Source organism: Quercus suber, unplaced genomic scaffold, assembly GCF_002906115.3.
Source record: "Quercus suber isolate HL8 unplaced genomic scaffold, Cork oak 2.0 scaffold_516, whole genome shotgun sequence".
Classification (NCBI taxonomy): Eukaryota; Viridiplantae; Streptophyta; class Magnoliopsida; order Fagales; family Fagaceae; genus Quercus; species Quercus suber.
Window position 1 is genome coordinate 16,357 of NW_027069965.1, and position 14,046 is coordinate 30,402.

Here is a 14,046-nt window from a genome sequence, read left to right on the forward strand (position 1 = left end):
TGGAACACCCTAAATTCATATCTTCAACATTGGTATCTTAGATTTTTCACACATACAGATGATTGTTGCTAAGGATATCACTTAACCAAAGTAAATTTGACATGTACTTTGGTTAAGTGATATAACTCTTGTTTCTCTCATACGGTTTGGAATATATAACATGTAATAATATTGCCTACAGCAGGGAGAGGATTATCCATAATCAGTAATGCTTATAGAAGAAAATGCACTATTCTAAGTATTTTAAGTATTGCTTCAGGAAAAAAAATTTTACGGTTTTCCTTTCACATTTCTTTTAATTAAGAAGTACAAGCAAAATGTCCAAACAAACAGTATCTGCATGTCATCAATGGTTAATTCAAAAGATTGAGAAGATATACCACAATTCAAAAGATTTAGATAGAAGCAAAACTCACCAATGTATGTAGGCAGATCAGTCAATATTTGTAACAATGTTTGATGGTGAAGGTGATGCTGCTGAAGGTGAAGCTAACTTTGCTTCCAAAAAAGCTTCAAAACATTTTAGAACAACAATATATATTAAATTCCGTTTAATGCACTAACAAGATATATTAAATACACAAGATATATTAAATTTCAGTTAAAGCACAAGTTGATAAATTTTAAGGACATTACATTTTTCATAGTCTTCAAATAGCTCAACATCATCCATGGCTTGTTGAAGCAAAATTTGCACTGAAGATTGAAGCCAATTTTTAGTACATATGAGAGATTGTACCATCTCAGGGGCAAGTGAACTACGGAATGAGTCTAGTATATGTCCTTTCGTACTAAATGCCGACTCAAAAGCCACAGTAGAAACAGGTACAACCAACACATCTCGTGCCAGTCGACATAGTATACTATACTTATTAGTATTATACTTCCACCAGGCCAGTATATTAAAGGTTTTGTCATTTTCCCCTTCACTATTCTCTATCAAGTATTTTGCAACCTCATCTACACAACCAACAGGTTGTTTTCCTTGCCTAAAAGCCTTGTATTGAGAGGCAATAAATTTGTCTAGATCATCATCAACATCAACATCAACATCAACATCAACATTAACATCAACACCAACACCTTCCATCCTTGACATCTCACTCGCACTTTGTATAGACACAAATGATGAATGAGTTGAATTACAATGCTCATACAAGCGGTCCAACACATGTTTCACAAGGTCAGTGATAACCTTAGCAACATTCTCTCCATACAAATTTGATAAACAATAATTCAAATAATCCAACTTCTTTCGAGTATCAAGCACCACAGCAACATACAAAAGCACATTTCCCTTCTTTGATGAATCCTCCCCGCTCCCCCAATACTTGGCAAACTTCTCTTTCATTGATTTTGCCATTGAGTACAAAAAATGGTCCTCACTCCTAGAAAAGAGATCTATATTTCTTTTAATCATATATATCTCATCAAAGAAAGCATTTGATGTCACATACAAGGAACCTGAAAACCTCTTTGTGTCATTATAAAAAAGTCTCAAAAACTTAACAAATTTTCTATAAGTCTCCCAATCATCCTTATTTGGAGGTCTCCTATCATAGTCTCCATCCTGAAAGTGTAGAATATAATCAAGATCTTCATATTCCATTCGCTTGAATGCATGTTTAAACTTTTTAGCATTTTCCAACATTTTATATGTGGAGTTCCATCTAGTAGCCATATCCAAACATATAATAGCTGTTGACTCTATTTTCACTTTCTCCACACACCTCTTGAAGGGTTGTAACCTATTTGGAGAAGCTTTCACATATCTAACCGCATGACACACCCTATCAATTGATATATTATGATGTTTTAAGCTATCGGTCACAATAAGATTTAGGATGTTAGCACAACACCTCACATGAACAAATTCATTTCCCAAAATAGTACCTTTCCACATATTAGTAGCTTTTTTCAAGTAACTAATGGCTATGTCATTTGAGGAAGTATTGTCCACCGTCAAGGTGAAAATCCCTTCAATATTCCACTCTTCTAAATAAGATTCAACTATTTTGCCAATGGTTTTCCCCTTATGGTTATCAACAATACAAAAATTCAAAATTCTTTTATGTAGCTTCCAATCATCATCTATAAAATAACAAGTAAGACACATGTAATTAAAATTTTGTATTGAAGTCCATATGTCAGTGGTAAGGCAAAGCCTACGGCCTCTCAAGGCATTTCTCAACTTATCCTTCTCTTCAAAATAAATCCGACTCACATCTTTAGCTACCATGAAGCAAGATGGGATATTAAAATTAGGTTGGAAGATATTACAAAACCTTCTAAATCCTTGATTCTCTACAAACCTAAATGGAAGCTCATCCAATATGATCATCTCAGCAAGAACTTTTCTACCCACAACATTTGAAAAAGTCCTAGGCACTAGATTTTCCTCCTCTACATCCTTGGACAATGGGTCTTGTCCATCATGCAATTCATTAAAAAGATATTCAGGACAAATGAGTGTATGGTTTTTTAAATTAGATGTCCCATAAATTTTTCTATCAGCCATGTACTCCTTGCTACAATATATACATCTTGCCTTAGTTCTACCTTCGTCATCTATAAACTTCTCAAAGTGGTCCCAAGCCGTTGATGGTGATTTTCTCTTATTAGGATTAGAAGAAGATATCAACTGTGGTGGACGAGGAGGTCTTATGGTTGATCTTGTAGTGGCAACATTAGGTTGTGTAGGCTCCATTGAATCCATGACCTAGTACCATACAAAACAAATCAATCATTAAACAATGCATTCACAAAAGAAAAACATAGATATATATATATATATATGTATAAAAGCGTAATCATTTGTTTATAGTTCTATTAGAGCAGTAGCAACTATAATAACCAAAGAAAAAAGACCAAAAAAAAAAAAAAAAAAAAACAATTTTTTTTTTTTTTTAATGTGAAATTTTTTTAGTGAAACAAGGGACGTGATGCTGAATAAGAACAGCTTTCAAAAATTCTCCAATAATATTTTTGTGTGCCATACTAGATCCATGTGTAAATTCAAGGGAAAAGTTTAAGACTTATGGCTTGGAGGGTGAAAGAGAACTTTTTCTTCACCAATTTTGGGCTTTATGGGAAGTCTTGCAAGTGGGCTAGGAGTGTTTGCAAGCCATGGCCCACATTAGGCCTTTAACTCAAAATCTGCAATTAATGTTGTCTTTATCAAATTAATGTTTGTTTTCCTGAACCCACAAGCTTAGCAGCTCCAAGAATTGTTGTTCATTTTTTAGCAACAAACCGAATTGAATTGGCTTAACCAAATTGCCTTGTTTAGTACAAAATAGAACCAGCTCAACCTCCTATAAACTTCACTGCCCAATGCACAGGTTCTACTATTACCCACTCCATTGCTTAAAACAAATTCTTCATTCTTTCTAAAGGATGTTTACAGTACCCCCAAGTTATCATAACAAGCAAAATATAGTATAAAGCAAAATATGAAACATGTATACATAAGGTCACAAAAGCTAACAGTTAAGAGTTCCCCAAGATTTAAATCTTTGTAATGAAAATGCAAAATTCATTAAACATATTAAAATAGCTAAGATGAACGAAGTCCTTCAGAGGAAACAAAAGAGTATTTGCGTATTTGAGCTCTTGCTATGTGTTCATCAGAGATGTTACACTTCTCACTTCTTAGATTTTTTTGCTCCCCTGCAAGGAAGAAAAACATCAAATAGAACTGTGTCAAATTCAGAAAATACATCTATTGCTATGGATTGGATGTATGGTAATATTATTATTGTGACTTGAACATGCCAGTCTAGCAACAATTTATAGTATAAAATATAGAGGGTGGAACACCCTAAATTCATATCTTCAACATTGGTATCTTAGATTTTTCACACATACAGATGATTGTTGCTAAGGGTATCACTTAACCAAAGTAAATTTGACATGTACTTTGGTTAAGTGATATAACTCTTATTTCTCTCATATGGTTTGGAATATATAACATGTAATAATATTGCCTACAGCAAGGAGAGGATTATCCATAATCAGTAATGCTTATAGAAGAAAATGCACTATTCTAAGTATTTTAAGTATTGCTTCAGGAACAAACATTTTATGGTTTTCCTTTCACATTTCTTTTAATTAAGAAGTACAAGCAAAATGTCCAAACAAACAGTATCTGCATGTCATCAATGGTTAATTCAAAAGATTGAGAAGATATACCACAATTCAAAAGATTTAGATAGAAGCAAAACTCACCAATGTATGTAGGCAGATCAGCCAATATTTGTAACAGTGTTTGATGGTGAAGGTGATGCTGCTGAAGGTGAAGTTAACTTTGCTTCCAAAAAAGCTTCAAAACATTTTAGAACAACAATATATATTAAATTCCATTTAATGCACTAACAAGATATATTAAATTTCAGTTAAAGCACAAGTTGATAAATTTTAAGAACATTACATTTTTCATAGTCTTCAAATAGCTCAACATCATCCATGGCTTGTCGAAGCAAAATTTGCACTGAAGATTCAAGCCAATTTTGAGTACATATGAGAGACTGTACCATCTCAGGGGCAAGTGAACTACGGAATGAGTCTAGTATACATCCTCTCGTACTAAATGTTGACTCAAAAGCCACAGTAGAAACAAGTACAACCAACACATCTCGTGCCAGTCGACATAGTATACTATACTTATTAGTATTATACTTCCACCAAGCCAGTATATTAAAGGTTTTGTCATTTTCCTCTTCACTATTCTCCATCAAGTATTTTGCAACCTCATCTACACAACCAACAAGTTGTTTTCCTTGCCTAAAAGCCTTGTATTGAGAGACAATAAATTTGTCTAGATCATCATCAACATCAACATCAACATCAACACCAACACCTTCCATCCTTGACATCTCACTTGCACTCTGTATAGACACAAATGATGAATGAGTTGAATTACAATGCTCATACAAGTGGTCCAACACAAGTTTCACAAGGTCAGTGATAACCTTAGCAACATTCTCTCCATACAAATTTGATAAACAATAATTCAAATAATCCAACTTCTTTCGAGTATCAAGCACCACAGCAGCATACAAAAGCACATTTCCCTTCTTTGATGAATCCTCCCCGCTCCCCCAATACTTGTCAAACTTCTCTTTCATTGTTTTTGCCATTGAGTACAAAAAATGGTCCTCACTTCTAGAAAAGAGATTTATATTTCTTTTAATCATATATATCTCATCAAAGAAAGCATTTGATGTCACATACAAGGAACTTGAAAACCTCTTTGTGGCATTATAAAAAAGTCTCAAAAACTTAACAAATTTTCTATAAGTCTCCCAATCATCCTCATTTGGAGGTCTCCTATCATAGTTCCCATCCTGAAAGTGTAGAATATGATTAAGATCTTCATATTCCATTCGCTTGAATGCATGTTTAAACTTTTTAGCATTTTCCAACATTTTATATGTGGAGTTCCATCTAGTAGCCATATCCAAACATATAATAGCTGTTGACTCTACTTTCACTTTCTCCACACACCTCTTGAAGGTTTGTAACCTATTTGGAGAAGCTTTCACATATCTAACTGCATGACGCACCTTATCAATTGATTTATATGATGTTTTGAGCTATCATTCACAATAAGATTCAGGATGTGAGCACAACACCTCACATGAACAAATTCATTCCCCAAAATAGTACCTTTCCACATATTAGTAGCTTCTTTCAAGTAACTAATGGCTATGTCATTTAAGGAAGTATTGTCCACCGTCAAGGTGAAAATCCCCTCAATATTCCACTCTTCTAAATAAAATTCAACCATTTTTCCAATGGTTTTCCCCTTATGGTTATCAACAATACAAAAATTCAAAATTCTTTTATGTAGCTTCCAATCATCATCTATAAAATGACAAGTAAGAGACATGTAATTAAAATTTTGTATTGAAGTCCATGTGTAAGTGGTAAGGCAAAGCCTACGGCCTCTCAAGGCATTTCTCAACTTATCCTTCTCTTCAAAATAAATTTGACTCACATCTTTAGCTACCATGAAGCAAGATGGGATATTAAAATTAGGTTGGAAGATATTACAAAACCTTCTAAATCCTTGATTCTCTACAAACCTAAATGGAAGCTCATCCAATATGATCATCTCAGCAAGAACTTTTCCATCCACAACATTTGAAAAAGTCCTAGGCACTAGATTTTCCTCCTTTACATCCTTGGACAATGGGTCTTGTTCATCATGCAATTCATTAAAAAGATATTCAGGACAAATGGGTGTATGGTTTTTTAAATTAGATGTCCCATAAATTTTGCTATCAGCCATATACTCCTTGCTACAATATATACATCTTGCCTTAGTTCTACCTTCGTCATCTATAAACTTCTCAAAGTGGTCCCAAGCCGTTGTTGGTGATTTTCTCTTATTAGGATTAGAAGAAGATATCAATTGTGGTGGACGAGGAGGTCTTATGGCTGATCTTGTAGTGGCAACATTAGGTTGTGTAGGCTCCATTGAATCCATGACCTAGTACCATACAAAACAAATCAATCATTAAACAATGCATTCACAAAAGAAAAACATAGATATATATATATATATATGTATGTATAAAAGCATAATCATTTGTTTATAGTTCTATTAGAGCAGTAGCAACTATAATAACCAAAGAAAAAAGACCATTTTTTTTTTTTTTTTTTTTTCAGATCCAAGAAAATCACATTTGCAATCTGCACAACAATTTCATAAACAAATTACAGAAACATCAAACCTTAAAACACCAAGGTATTGCATGTAGTAATATTTTGTGTATTGTGGAGAATTTGGCAAAGACATAAACAATAGAACTTTTGATGCACAAATCAGATTCTTAAGCAATCTATTTTAAGATCTTTGTATGATTGGATAATTTATAATTTATAATTTAGGAATCAAAATCTATTAGAGTATACTTTTGAAAACTTCACATATAGCAACCAATAGCTTATAAATACAGCAAAATAAACATGATTATAACGCACTAAACTAACAAAACAAAAAGCAAACTACAACTACAGGTGAATTATAAAAATTCCATTTAATCAATAAAGCCTAATAAAATTGGCAAAACAAATAAAAACTTAATCTTAATGTAAAATGTAAGAGTAAGTAAGACTATCAAAGGACCTACAAGTTTTTCCTTCCTACCAAAAAGAAACTTTTTGCTCTATTGCTCTCTAACCCTCACAGGCCTTTAGATTTTAAGGTGCTCTTAGGCTTGTAAGGGCAGATTCAATAATAAGTTATTGGGTGGTGTAATTCTAAAAAATGTTACACTACCCAATAACTTATTATTGAATTCATATTTTGAAAATCCAACCGTTGGATTACATGCTCTATATGTTCTTAACATGCTTGCCAATTTTAATGCCAATCAGATGTAATTTACCATTTGATCTACAAATTTATCTTTTATGCATTATTTTAATGGGAAGAAATTTTAATTCACTAGAGAGAGAGAGAGAGAGAGAGAGTACAAAAGGCTGAAATTCTTGAATTTTAGGCTACCATTTTGAAGTTGAAAGTGTTATCATTTTTAAATTTTTTTTTTTTAATGGGTACAGTTGTTTAGAAAATAAGGACATGCCTTTCTTATATAGGATGTATGAGATAGGTTCAAGTTACACTTGGTGTAACTTTACAAGAGTTACACCTTTTTTAAGCCGTAGATTTATGAGAGATCCAACGGATAAAAATAAAACACTATTATCCATTACAACATTAAATACTTACCTAATTAATAGTCTCCTTATTATCTCTTTCCTCATTAAATATTTCTTATGTCTCTTTTTCTCTCTCCTTATTAAGTCTTTAATTCCATTTTTTTTGCAATTTCTACTACGTTTCTACTTTCTTACTTTCTTAGTTTCTACTACGTTTCTACTTAGTTAAATTCACATTTCTGTGTCCATGCCTTAAGAGATGACTATGTTTTTCATCGCACTAGTGTCATTGAAAGAGATGACTACGTTTTCCTTGCCGACAATAACTACGTATATAAAGATGAATTTTGAATAACTCTTTTTCTTTTGTTTTTTTTTTTAGTTTAGGTTATTTATTTATATATTGTGCAATTGATTTATCTTTTTGTTAAAACTTATTTGTTTAATTGTTGAAAATTAATAGAATTATTAATAGTTCAATTTAGAAGAAGTGAGGTTTTGAAAACTTTTATATAGCCAAATAACTTAGAAAACTAATAATCATATCAGGATGCTTAGCAAACAAAATATGGGAAACATCTTAATAAAATTTTGGATAACCAATTATTTATTTTCTTTTATTTTTTTTGGCCAAAATAATCCTTTTTTATTTCCTATATTTTCAAAGAAATTGAATCTTTTTTTTTTTTTTTTTAATAAGAAGTAATGGAATCATCTAGTAGCTTAATTCGCTATAGTCTTTCTAATTTTTTAAATCTTTTTTTTTTTTTTTTTAATAAGAAGTAATGGAATCATCTAGTAGCTTAATTCGCTATAGTCTTTCTAATTTTTTTTTTTTTTGGAGAGCCTATGACATGAATTAAGGGATTTTAACTATTTAAAAATATAGAATTGGTAAATGTACAACTTTTTACTGATTTAACAAAAAGGCATAGAAGGTAGTGGTTCGCCTCCAGGTGATTTTGTTTTTATTTATTTATTTATTTATTTTTACTTCTGTAACTTATGGACTGAGGTTAATCTCTCAGATAATGCAAAATCTTAGGTCACTATTAAAATTTTGAATATCTAGGCTTCACAATATGTTTGTTGAGTTTCTCTTTTACTAATTTTTCGTGGCTTAATTAACTTTCTACAGGGTGGGGATCAGAAATATCTTAAGGCATGGATATAGATTTTTGAAATCAGTTGAAATGAGTTTAACAAGGTTTCTCAGTGCCTTGGAGTTCAGTTGGAGGGAAAAACTAAGAAAGTAGAAACATATGAGAAATTGCAAAGAAAATGGAAAGAAAGACATAATAGGGAGAGAGAAAAAGAGACATAAAAAATATTTAATAAGGAGAGAGATAATGGGGAGACTATTAATTAGGTAAATATTTAATGTTGTAATGGATAATGGTGTTTTGTTTTTATCCGTTGGATCTCTCATAAATCTACGGCTTAAAAAATGTGTAACTCTTATGGAGTTACACAAGGTGTAACTTGAACCCATCTCAGGATGTATATAAAAGATTTTTTTTTTAAGACCGTAAACAAAAGGTTCATCTAAAGAATACAAAGTGCTATATATTTATGCGTTTCTTTTTATTTTTCTTTGAATTTTAGAATAACTTATAACTCCAAAAAAAAAAAATATATATTTTAATGATTTTTTGCGAAGGTCAATTATGGCCCTTGCAAATAATTTAGTATTAGTAAGGGCATATTTTTAATCCATACAAAAAATAAACTTTTTGCAAGGGATTTTTATTGTCCCTTGAAAATAATTTGGAGGGAACATTTCTCTCCAAAATTTTTGACATTTTAATGATTATTTGTGAAGGTCGATCCTAGCCCTCGCAAATAATTTAGTATTAGTGACTATTTTTTTGAACCATCACTAATAATACACTTTTTGTGAGAGATTTTTAATTGTCCCTCGTAAATAATATGGAGGAAAAATTTTCCTAAAAAATATTAGTATTTGTGATGGTTATAACACATAATTGCGACAGCTTTTTTTGTTGATCACAAATATTTCACATTTTACCAAGTATTTGCGAGAGCTTTATTTTGCCATCACAAATAAAATTTTTTGAGAGGGCTTTTTGGGTCTGTCAAAAATTATTGGTTGCTAATAGGCATTTTTCTTGTAGTGAGCTACAATCATCAACTTTTCAGATAATTAATGTGAATGGTAATGGAGAAAGAGGGTTTGCATTTTGGACTCTAGAAAATGGACGCGTAAGAGAATTGAATTCTACAAACACAAGCACGTATTCCACTTTGAGAAGAAACCTAGGACCAGTTATATGGCTGGGTGATTCAACTCTGTCCCCAAAGGTTGGGAGATTCCACAAATGGGAAGAAGTTGAGAGGAGTTCTAGTGAAGGATGGTTTTTTTGAATTTGTTCAGGTGGAACATGATGCTAGCACTAACACAACAAATGTCAAAGGGTATAGCATAGACATCTTTAAGGCTATAATAAAAGCATTACCATATAATGTTGACTACGAGTTCATTCCTTTTGCAAAGCCAAATGGTGAAAGTGTTGGTACATATAATGATATGGTGTATCAAGTATACCTTGGGGTCAGAAAAACCTTTAGCTTACTATTATTTAAAAATAAAATTACATTTTGAAGCATTATATTGCTTGATTTATAGTTTTCCCTCTAGATTTTGTTGTCTATCTAAACAAGGGTGCACATATAGTACTGGAAATGATGAAACTAATATTTTATTTTGACAAAATTTTGATGCTGTGGCTGGAGATACAACTGTCATTGCAAATAGGACTAACTATATTGACTTCACATTGCCATATACGGAATCTGGAGTAACAATGGTAGTCCCAATCAAAGAGAATGATAGGAAAAATGCATGGGTGTTCTTGAAGCCCCTAACTTGGGAACTTTGGATAACAAGTGGGGTTTTCTTAGTCTTCATTGGCTTTGTGGTCTGGGCTCTTGAACATTGAATAAATGAAGAATTTCGCGGGCCTCCATCACATGAGATCGGTACAAGCTTATGGTACTCCTTCTCAACCATGGTTTTTGCAGAGTAAGTTCCCTTTATCATTTATTATAGAAGAAATGACTGATTTAAATACTCAATAGAAGGCCTATGCAAAATGCACAAACTACATATATACACTACTTGGAGGCTTATAACTTCTTTAGAAGCTTCTTTAATTTCATATCAGAAACCTGAAATTATGGAATTCTATCCTTCAAAAATCAAGTAATAAACTATTTGTCCTCTTGCTTACTAGTCTATAATGCGAAAATTGATTGTATCATATAATAGTACTGCCTAAGATTCCTTAAATTCAAATTTATCATGCATTGAAACAAGTAATAGACTAATATTGTAGACCTGGATGATGTCTCAAATATCGTATTAACTTGACTTTTATGACGCAACTCTGTTCTTTTCTAAAGTCAATTTGAATTTAATTTACAGAGGATAACCTGTTAAGCAATTTGGCAAGGATTGTGGTGATCATATGGGTTTTTGTGGTGCTCATTCTCACTCAAAGTTACACTGCAAGTTTGACATCACTCTTAACAATTCAACAATTACAACCAACTTCTTAAAAATGGGGACCATGTGGGCTACCAAGAAGGTTCTTTTGTTTTGGGAACCCTAAAAGAAATGAATTTTGACGTAAGTAAGCTTATGGCATATAAATCTGCAGAAGAATGTGATGAATTTTTATCTAAAGGAAGTGCATGGAGGTATAGCAGCTGCTTTTGATGAGATTCCTTGTATAAAGACTTTACTATCAAAATATTGCTCCAAATATACCATGGTTCAATCCATATCTAAAACTGATGGGTTTGGCTTTGTAAGCTCTCTCTCTCTCATGCACGTGTACTTGTTTGTGTAGTTGTGTAGTTACTTATGTAGATTTCTTATATTTTAATGTCTCACAGGTCTTCCCAAAAGGTTCCCATTTCATATCAGATGTATCGAGGGCAATCTTAAATGTAACCAAAGGAGAGAAAATGAAAGAAATTGCAAAAACATGGCTAGGGGACCAAAGTGATTGTCCAAGCTCCAACACCCAGGTTTCTTCTGGCGGTCTTAGCCTTGAAAGCTTTTTGGGGCCCATTCCTCATTGCCGGCATTGCTTCCTTATTAGCTCTCGTAATCTCCTTTTCCACGTTTCTTTACGAGGCAGAAAATTTGGATCCACTTTGATTCAAAAAACTCAATATGGAGAAGAATTCGTCACGCCTTAAGAATCTTTGACAATAAAGACCTCAGCTCGCATACTTTTAGGAATAGAGCGTTGACAGAGAGAGGTAACATTGATTGTGATCACTGTATAGGTGCAGGTGATGCCTCACCAAGCACTAACTGCCTGACAAGTCCAATACGCTATTCAGTCCACATGGAACCCGAATTTACTTTGTCAGAAGATTCAGGAACAACTTCCAGAGAATGTTTCATTCCTAATCCACATGGTCATCAGCAAAAACTAATGAGCAAATTGGCACCCAAATCCAAATCAAGAGGGTCCAAAGCCCAAGAAATAGCTGTAGAAAATTGTTAAAATAATTTTCATTCTTGTAAACAAAGACTTAGATATCCTTATGATACTTTAATTTAGGGATAGTTTTCCTTGTATATTACTAGTGGAGGACTAAAGGCATCACACATACACAAATTTATAAACGAGCTAGTAGGAGTTTATTCACGGGTTTTGTTTTTATTTTGAATAGATACAAAAGAATATTAATTTATAATGTCTACTCTATGAAAATTATCCTTACCATTAGGCCAAACAATAATGGTTTCTTCTGGATGTAAGCAAGATTCGATATCATAGAACCTCTACTTGAGAACAAGATATATTATTAGCTAGCTAAGCTAACTTAAATTCAAATTTGAAAAAAATTAGTTAGTTCATTAAGATAATTAAGTCACTTCAATTTTTATTTAGGAAACTTCTATTTTGACCTTTTTGATGCATAGATCCAATAAAGTATATCTTAATTTATTAATAGATTCATTATTTAATTTACTCATTGTTACCCGATAGTCCTAATCCTAGAAAATGAGCTATCTTATCCATGTTTTATTATGCACATTGGTTTCTTTCCCCAACTCTAGACGTCTAACTTGCATCAACGAAGAAGTGATAAGATCATATATATTGTTTGTTCTTATCTAAAGAATTGCAATTTGGTTCAGCCACTTGGTGTAATTATGGCCTTTAAGCCCAACTTTTATTATATAGTAGTTTAACTTAAAAAAAAAAAAAAATTCTTATACATAACTCAACTTTGTTTAAAAAAAAAATTACATAGAGTTGATTTCCAAATACTAAAAACTCAAGTTTGACAAAATTTAGTTCCAAAGTAGGACAATTTTTTTAAATGCCACATCAGCTTTGCCATATCAGCAGGTAGTTGCTTAGAACTCAAGTTTTACTTGGAACTCAATTTTTACTAAATTGAGTTACGAATGAGGCTATTTTGCTAGTTAACTTTTAGAAGGATTTCTTTGGTAAAATAATTCTAAAAAATATATATTATTTGGCAATTTTGGCCAAAATTAATTCGTTTTAGAAGTAAGAATTTGAGCTTATATTAAAACATAATCAATTTAGCTATCTATTTGAATATGCCAGTCAACTGTTTGAGTACTTTATTATTATAAAATCTCTCTTATTCCATTAATTCCACTGACAATTGAGCAATAGTAAATGAAGAGAGAAAACCAAACCAAACCAAATCAAGAGTAACATACTTTACCACCGCCCCATGTTGGGCGGAATGGTACTTCCCCAACCCTTAAAGGCTTGTGGGGTTTTAGGACCCAAGTTCGAGTGGTCTTGGGTGGGGGTAGTATATTAGGTTCATTAGATTAAGATTTCTATCTAACATTAAAAAAAAGAAAAAGAAAAGGGAGTAACATACTTTATAATAAAATCTAAAGGCATAATTTAGGTCAAGAAAACTTCATAAGGTTCATTCACCTAAATAGGTATAATTTTGCAGTTTAGTGAACACCTGTTGATCGCACCTCCTTCATAAAATTAGTATTTGCTTAACGGAGCCGTTGGTCCAGTTTATGATGCGGCAAACAAATTTATTAAATGAATTGGGTCATAGACTTCTAGCATTTGATTTGCTGTAATAATAGCCTTGTGGATATGAATTACATCCATAAAGATTAGAACTCTTCTAGACAACAAAACATAGCAATCATCCTAATTAAAAATATGACCTAAGTAAATAATTCATCTTAAATAAATACATAGAATTTAAACCATCTTACCTCCTGCAGAAATTCTAATGGGCCTTGCAAGCAATGAGGGTATAGCATTGGAGTTGCTTCCTCAGATTCTGAGGAAAAGAAGTTAGAGAAGAACTCAAACATGCACG

The 14,046-nt window shown here is 32.3% G+C and overlaps 1 pseudogene; it reads left to right on the forward strand.

The window, feature by feature from the left end:
* Positions 1 to 8,861: 8,861 nt before the first annotated feature.
* Positions 8,862 to 11,854, forward strand: LOC112036389 (glutamate receptor 2.8-like; annotated as a pseudogene).
* Positions 11,855 to 14,046: the final 2,192 nt, after the last annotated feature.